This window comes from Cavia porcellus, unplaced genomic scaffold, assembly GCF_034190915.1.
Source record: "Cavia porcellus strain 051 isolate PalLab524CR breed Dunkin Hartley unplaced genomic scaffold, mCavPor4.1 scaffold_26, whole genome shotgun sequence".
Classification (NCBI taxonomy): Eukaryota; Metazoa; Chordata; class Mammalia; order Rodentia; family Caviidae; genus Cavia; species Cavia porcellus.
Window position 1 is genome coordinate 25,766,320 of NW_026947509.1, and position 7,713 is coordinate 25,774,032.

At 68.4% G+C, this 7,713-nt stretch overlaps 3 non-coding genes across 3 annotated transcripts; all 3 read left to right on the forward strand.

The window, feature by feature from the left end:
- The first annotated feature begins 861 nt into the window (after positions 1-861).
- Trnay-gua (transfer RNA tyrosine (anticodon GUA)) lies at positions 862-955 on the forward strand. The gene is made up of 2 exons: positions 862-898; positions 920-955. It is a non-coding gene; the product is annotated as a tRNA-Tyr (tRNA).
- Positions 956-3,943: 2,988 nt separating this feature from the next.
- On the forward strand, positions 3,944-4,037 carry Trnay-gua (transfer RNA tyrosine (anticodon GUA)). Its single transcript has 2 exons — positions 3,944-3,980; positions 4,002-4,037. It is a non-coding gene; the product is annotated as a tRNA-Tyr (tRNA).
- A 3,030-nt stretch (positions 4,038-7,067) lies between these two features.
- Trnay-gua (transfer RNA tyrosine (anticodon GUA)) lies at positions 7,068-7,161 on the forward strand. The gene is made up of 2 exons: positions 7,068-7,104; positions 7,126-7,161. It is a non-coding gene; the product is annotated as a tRNA-Tyr (tRNA).
- Positions 7,162-7,713: the final 552 nt, after the last annotated feature.

A 7,713-nucleotide genomic window follows, 5' to 3' on the forward strand; every position in this document is an offset into this window, starting at 1 on the left:
CGGTGGGCGCCTGGGCGGGGATCCGAACCGGACCCCGCAGTGGGCATGTTCTCTTACGGCCTGGGCCCCTCGGGAAGCCATGGAGTTGCGCCCTCCCGCCCCTCTGCCAGGGGAGTCCCGCCGGGGCGGGCGTGGCAGAGGCTGCAGCCATGCCCGCACCCCACCCCTCCTGGGCTGGCCTGCCTGTGGACCCCTGTCGCCGTCCTGTCTGCGGGGGCCTCTGAGAGTAAGGGCCAAGCCCCAGGGCCACCGTCTCCCGCCACCGGGGGCGCAGCCGTGGCGCGGAGGGTGGGGGAATCCAGGTGCTTCCGGCTGGCGCCCCGACAGGGACCTCAGCCGGACCCCGTGGCGTGGCCTGGCTGCTGCGCCTCTGCCCTTGGAGGTCGCCTGCTGGCCGCCCAGGCCGGATCTCCCGCTGCCCTCCCCTGTCGCCGCCCTCCTCCAGCCCACCCCGGCCCACCCCGGCCCACCCCGGCGCACCGACCCGGGCCGTGCACTCGGGGCTCCCCCGCAGCTTTCAGACCACCCGGGCGGCGCGGGCATCCCGCACGCCGGGCCACAGCGAGAGGCCACGACGGGCAAGAGGGCCGAGGCCGTGGGCGCGGATGCCACCCACTCAATCACAGACGCACTGCCCGCCCACCCCGGTGCCCGCCCCGGTGCCCCCCCCCCCCGGCTGCCGCAACCGCTTCGCCCCCAGGCTGGGCTCCGCCCGCAAAGCAGAGCCACACCCGGGCTCCAGTCTCCCGGCTGGCTGCCCACTCCCACTCCCAGTCCCAGGCCCGCGGACCTCTGGCCTTCCGGGGCCTCGGCCTCCCTGGGCTCCGGAAAACCGCGCGCCCAGGCCCCGGAGACGTGCACCCTTCGATAGCTCAGCTGGTAGAGCGGAGGACTGTAGCCCCAACAGCCATCTGTGGACATCCTTAGGTCGCTGGTTCGATTCCGGCTCGAAGGACGTGCCTGACGCTTTTGCGCGCACACCCGCGGCGCGGCGCGGCGCGGCGCCCTGCCTGCCCACTCTCACCCAGCGCTCCGGACACCGCCACCCCGGCTTCCTGGCGCGAGCTGCACCCACGGACCCCTGGGGAAGCCGCCTGTCGCCTCCTCCCCTGCTGAGGCATCTGCGCCTTTGCCCCATCCGGAGGCACACTCGCTGGGACAGGCCAGCCACCACCAGAGCGCAAACACACACACACACACACACACACACACACACACACACAAGCTCCAGACCCGCTCTTTTCATTTTAGCCCGAGGGGAGGCCGCCTCCCCTTGCACCCTCCACATGCCCTCCGGCTCCGCCACTTTGCTCTACGCTGCAGCCTTCTGCCACCTCAGACCCTCCAGCTCTCCGGACACGCCAACTGGCCCTGCACACCGCGCGCCCACCTGCGCCACACAGCCCAGGGGTGGACCCACCTGGCACGCCCCTCACCCTGCCTGCTCCACTCCACACCCCTGCCTCCCGCCTCCCTCCTTCCACACACCAAGGAGCCATCTCTTGCTGCCTCTGTCTCCCACTGCTTCCAATTGCCCAGGCTGCGCTGCTCCACACACCCTATCTGTCTCCCTCTGGCCCTCACCCTGGGTTTGGGTCTTGCTGCCTTCCTGTGTGGATCTCTGTCCAGCTCTCGGGCTAGTTTTCGTTCTCACTCTCACTCTCTTTCATTCTCTGTTTCCCTGTCTCTCTGTCTCTGGGTCTCTCTGTCTGTCTGTCTGTCTGTCTGTCTGTCTCTTTCTCTCTCTCTCTGTCTCTTTCTCTCTCTGCGTGTGTCTCTCTCTCCTTGTGATTCTTCTGAAGTGTGCCTATGGATCTAGCTGCATTTGGTATGAAGTCTCCGGGTGCTGGGCCAGGAGGCCCATGCTTGCTTCATTCCGGATGATGGTGGCAGAGATGGACGGAGGGCTGACATGTGTTTCCGGTGGCCTCCTGGCTGGAGATGGCAGTTGGCCTGCCCTGCCTAAGGTCCCCAGCCTCTCGTGCCTCACCTCGTTCCAGTCTTCCCACCACTTCCGGAGGCCACCACCATACTGTTAGGGGAAGTCTCTGGAAGAGCAAGGCTCCCTGAGAGCTCGGTGGGAAGGGGATACAATCCCCTAGTCCCATCGGCCTGCCCCCGAGCTGAGGGCTAAGCAGATGCGCTGAGGGGGCAGAGAGCAAATGCAGAGATTTGGCAAGAGCTCCAGGGACCCCAGATGAGGAAGGTGTCTGTGTGCCTGTGGCAGAGGGGGAAAAAGCGTGGGCTGAGCCGGAGAGAGTGTAAGCCTTAAGCGTGGCACAACCTGCCTGGAGGGTGTGAGCGGCTTCCTGCCTTTGGTGCCCAGATGTCTGAGGAGCCCGGAAAGGCCCTCCACGTTTCTCTTCTCGGGGTGTGAGTGTGTGTGTACGTACGTGTGCGTGCCCACGCTTATGGGTATGTGTGTGTGTGTGCCCGTGTGTCTGTGTGCGAGTTTGTGCTGGCGTGTCTGGGCGTGCTTGGGCTCCTTGGGGGAATGGAGGGAGGTGGGGGCCTCACTGCTCTCTGGCGGTGCCCAGTCCCGCTCGTGCAAAGGGCTCTGTGCAGAGGAGACTGCGACACGTGGGGCTGCAGGCCTCTTGGCCTCCTCGTCTGCAGAGGCCCCGGCCGGCCGCTGTCCCCACCGCCCCCACCTCAGGCTCACCAAGGCACAGGGCATGACAGTTCACCTTGAGTAGACAGGGGTGCCCGGGGACGCGCTGTGGAGCGTCCTTTGCTTGAGGCGGATGTCACCGCTCAGCAGTGGGGGAGAGGCCACGGCCAGCTCTGCGTGCCTGCCACGCGGGAGCCCGGTGAGCACTGGCCCGAGGCGCAAGCCTGGGCCTTGGCTGGACGGGCTCCCGTGCCTTTGGGGCGGGCAAGGGGACTGGGGGATGAGCTAGCTGGGTGGAGGACGCAGGCGGCCAGCGGTGCCTGAGGGTGGCCGCCACCCCAGTGGAGGATGCCTGGCCTCGGTGCGAGCCGCTGGCAGCTGCCCACCCGACCCCCGACCCCGACTGTGGGTCTCCGTCTGGGCGGCCAGCAGAGCCAACGTTCGGGGGCGCTGGGCACGCAGCACACAGAAACCTGTGGCAAGGCCTCGGTGGGCGCCTGGGCGGGGATCCGAACCGGACCCCGCAGTGGGCATGCTCTCTTGCGGCCTGGGCCCCTCGGGAAGCCATGGAGTTGCGCCCTCCCGCCCCTCTGCCAGGGGAGTCCCGCCGGGGCGGGCGTGGCAGAGGCTGCAGCCATGCCCGCACCCCACCCCTCCTGGGCTGGCCTGCCTGTGGACCCCTGTCGCCGTCCTGTCTGCGGGGGCCTCTGAGAGTCCGGGCCAAGCCCCAGGGCCACCGTCTCCCGCCACCGGGGGCGCAGCCGTGGCGCGGAGGGTGGGGGAATCCAGGTGCTTCCGGCTGGCGCCCCGACAGGGACCTCAGCCGGACCCCGTGGCGTGGCCTGGCTGCTGCGCCTCTGCCCTGGGAGGTCGCCTGCTGGCCGCCCAGGCCGGATCTCCCGCTGCCCTCCCCTGTCGCCGCCCTCCTCCAGCCCACCCCGGCCCACCCCGGCCCACCCCGGCGCACCGACCCGGGCCGTGCACTCGGGGCTCCCCCGCAGCTTTCAGACCACCCGGGCGGCGCGGGCATCCCGCACGCCGGGCCACAGCGAGAGGCCACGACAGGCAAGAGGGCCGAGGCCGTGGGCGCGGATGCCACCCACTCAATCACAGACGCACTGCCCGCCCGCCCCGGTGCCCGCCCCGGCTGCCGCAACCGCTTCGCCCCCGGGCTGGGCTCCGCCCGCAAAGCAGAGCCACACCCGGGCTCCAGTCTCCCGGCTGGCTGCCCACTCCCACTCCCAGTCCCAGGCCCGCGGACCTTTGGCCTTCCGGGGCCTCGGCCTCCCTGGGCTCTGGAAAACCGCGCGCCCAGGCCCCGGAGACGTGCACCCTTCGATAGCTCAGCTGGTAGAGCGGAGGACGGTAGCCCCAACAGCCATCTGTGGACATTCTTAGGTCGCTGGTTCGATTCCGGCTCGAAGGACGTGCCTGACGCTTTTGCGCGCACACCCGCGGCGCGGCGCGGCGCGGCACCCTGCCTGCCCACTCTCACCCAGCGCTCCGGACCCCGCCACCCCGGCTTCCTGGCTCGAGCTGCACCCACGGACCCCTGGGGAAGCCGCCTGTCGCCTCCTCCCCTGCTGAGGCATCTGCGCCTTTGCCCCATCCGGAGGCACACTCGCTGGGCCAGGCCAGCCACCACCAGAGCGCAAACACACACACGCAAACACACACACACACACACACAAGCTCCAGACCCGCTCTTTTCATTTTAGCCCGAGGGGAGGCCGCCTCCCCTTGCACCCTCCACATGCCCTCCGGCTCCGCCACTTTGCTCTACGCTGCAGCCTTCTGCCACCTCAGACCCTCCAGCTCTCCGGACACGCCAACTGGCCCTGCACACCGCGCGCCCACCTGCGCCACACAGCCCAGGGGTGGACCCACCTGGCACGCCCCTCACCCTGCCTGCTCCACTCCACACCCCTGCCTCCCGCCTCCCTCCTTCCACACACCAAGGAGCCATCTCTTGCTGCCTCTGTCTCCCACTGCTTCCAATTGCCCAGGCTGCGCTGCTCCACACACCCTATCTGTCTCCCTCTGGCCCTCACCCTGGGTTTGGGTCTTGCTGCCTTCCTGTGTGGATCTCTGTCCAGCTCTCGGGCTAGTTTTTGTTCTCACTCTCACTCTCTTTCATTCTCTGTTTCCCTGTCTCTCTGTCTCTGGGTCTCTCTGTCTGTCTGTCTGTCTGTCTGTCTGTCTGTCTCTTTCTCTCTCTCTCTGTCTCTTTCTCTCTCTGCGTGTGTCTCTCTCTCCTTGTGATTCTTCTGAAGTGTGCCTATGGATCTAGCTGCATTTGGTATGAAGTCTCCGGGTGCTGGGCCAGGAGGCCCATGCTTGCTTCATTCCGGATGATGGTGGCAGAGATGGACGGAGGGCTGACATGTGTTTCCGGTGGCCTCCTGGCTGGAGATGGCAGTTGGCTTGCCCTGCCTAAGGTCCCCAGCCTCTCGTGCCTCACCTCGTTCCAGTCTTCCCACCACTTCCGGAGGCCGCCACCATACTGTTAGGGGAAGTCTCTGGAAGAGCAAGGCTCCCTGAGAGCTCGGTGGGAAGGGGATACAATCCCCTAGTCCCATCGGCCTGCCCCCGAGCTGAGGGCTAAGCAGATGAGCTGAGGTGGCAGAGAGCAAACGCAGAGATTTGGCAAGAGCTCCAGGGACCCCAGATGAGGAAGGTGTCTGTGTGCCTGTGGCAGAGGGGGAAAAAGCGTGGGCTGAGCCGGAGAGAGTGTAAGCCTTAAGCGTGGCACAACCTGCCTGGAGGGTGTGAGCGGCTTCCTGCCTTTGGTGCCCAGATGTCTGAGGAGCCCGGAAAGGCCCTCCACGTTTCTCTTCTCGGGGTGTGAGTGTGTGTGTGTGTGTGTGTGTGTGTGTGTGTGTGTACGTACGTGTGCGTGCCCACGCTTATGGGTATGTGTGTGTGTGTGCCCGTGTGTCTGTGTGCGAGTTTGTGCTGGCGTGTCTGGGCGTGCTTGGGCTCCTTGGGGGAATGGAGGGAGGTGGGGGCCTCACTGCTCTCTGGCGGTGCCCAGTCCCGCTCGTGCAAAGGGCTCTGTGCAGAGGAGACTGCGACACGTGGGGCTGCAGGCCTCTTGGCCTCCTCGTCTGCAGAGGCCCCGGCCGGCCGCTGTCCCCACCGCCCCCACCTCAGGCTCACCAAGGCACAGGGCATGACAGTTCACCTTGAGTAGACAGGGGTGCCCGGGGACGCGCTGTGGAGCGTCCTTTGCTTGAGGCGGATGTCACCGCTCAGCAGTGGGGGAGAGGCCACGGCCAGCTCTGCGTGCCTGCCACGCGGGAGCCCGGTGAGCACTGGCCCGAGGCGCAAGCCTGGGCCTTGGCTGGACGGGCTCCCGTGCCTTTGGGGCGGGCAAGGGGACTGGGGGATGAGCTAGCTGGGTGGAGGACGCAGGCGGCCAGCGGTGCCTGAGGGTGGCCGCCACCCCAGTGGAGGATGCCTGGCCTCGGTGCGAGCCGCTGGCAGCTGCCCACCCGACCCCCGACCCCGACTGTGGGTCTCCGTCTGGGCGGCCAGCAGAGCCAACGTTCGGGGGCGCTGGGCACGCAGCACACAGAAACCTGTGGCAAGGCCTCGGTGGGCGCCTGGGCGGGGATCCGAACCGGACCCCGCAGTGGGCATGTTCTCTTACGGCCTGGGCCCCTCGGGAAGCCATGGAGTTGCGCCCTCCCGCCCCTCTGCCAGGGGAGTCCCGCCGGGGCGGGCGTGGCAGAGGCTGCAGCCATGCCCGCACCCCACCCCTCCTGGGCTGGCCTGCCTGTGGACCCCTGTCGCCGTCCTGTCTGCGGGGGCCTCTGAGAGTCCGGGCCAAGCCCCAGGGCCACCGTCTCCCGCCACCGGGGGCGCAGCCGTGGCGCGGAGGGTGGGGGAATCCAGGTGCTTCCGGCTGGCGCCCCGACAGGGACCTCAGCCGGACCCCGTGGCGTGGCCTGGCTGCTGCGCCTCTGCCCTTGGAGGTCGCCTGCTGGCCGCCCAGGCCGGATCTCCCGCTGCCCTCCCCTGTCGCCGCCCTCCTCCAGCCCACCCCGGCCCACCCCGGCCCACCCCGGCGCACCGACCCGGGCCGTGCACTCGGGGCTCCCCCGCAGCTTTCAGACCACCCGGGCGGCGCGGGCATCCCGCACGCCGGGCCACAGCGAGAGGCCACGACGGGCAAGAGGGCCGAGGCCGTGGGCGCGGATGGCACCCACTCAATCACAGACGCACTGCCCGCCCGCCCCGGTGCCCGCCCCGGTGCCCCCCCCCCCCGGCTGCCGCAACCGCTTCGCCCCCAGGCTGGGCTCCGCCCGCAAAGCAGAGCCACACCCGGGCTCCAGTCTCCCGGCTGGCTGCCCACTCCCACTCCCAGTCCCAGGCCCGCGGACCTCTGGCCTTCCGGGGCCTCGGCCTCCCTGGGCTCCGGAAAACCGCGCGCCCAGGCCCCGGAGACGTGCACCCTTCGATAGCTCAGCTGGTAGAGCGGAGGACTGTAGCCCCAACAGCCATCTGTGGACATCCTTAGGTCGCTGGTTCGATTCCGGCTCGAAGGACGTGCCTGACGCTTTTGCGCGCACACCCGCGGCGCGGCGCGGCGCGGCGCCCTGCCTGCCCACTCTCACCCAGCGCTCCGGACACCGCCACCCCGGCTTCCTGGCGCGAGCTGCACCCACGGACCCCTGGGGAAGCCGCCTGTCGCCTCCTCCCCTGCTGAGGCATCTGCGCCTTTGCCCCATCCGGAGGCACACTCGCTGGGACAGGCCAGCCACCACCAGAGCGCAAACACACACACACACACACACACACACACACACACACACAAGCTCCAGACCCGCTCTTTTCATTTTAGCCCGAGGGGAGGCCGCCTCCCCTTGCACCCTCCACATGCCCTCCGGCTCCGCCACTTTGCTCTACGCTGCAGCCTTCTGCCACCTCAGACCCTCCAGCTCTCCGGACACGCCAACTGGCCCTGCACACCGCGCGCCCACCTGCGCCACACAGCCCAGGGGTGGACCCACCTGGCACGCCCCTCACCCTGCCTGCTCCACTCCACACCCCTGCCTCCCGCCTCCCTCCTTCCACACACCAAGGAGCCATCTCTTGCT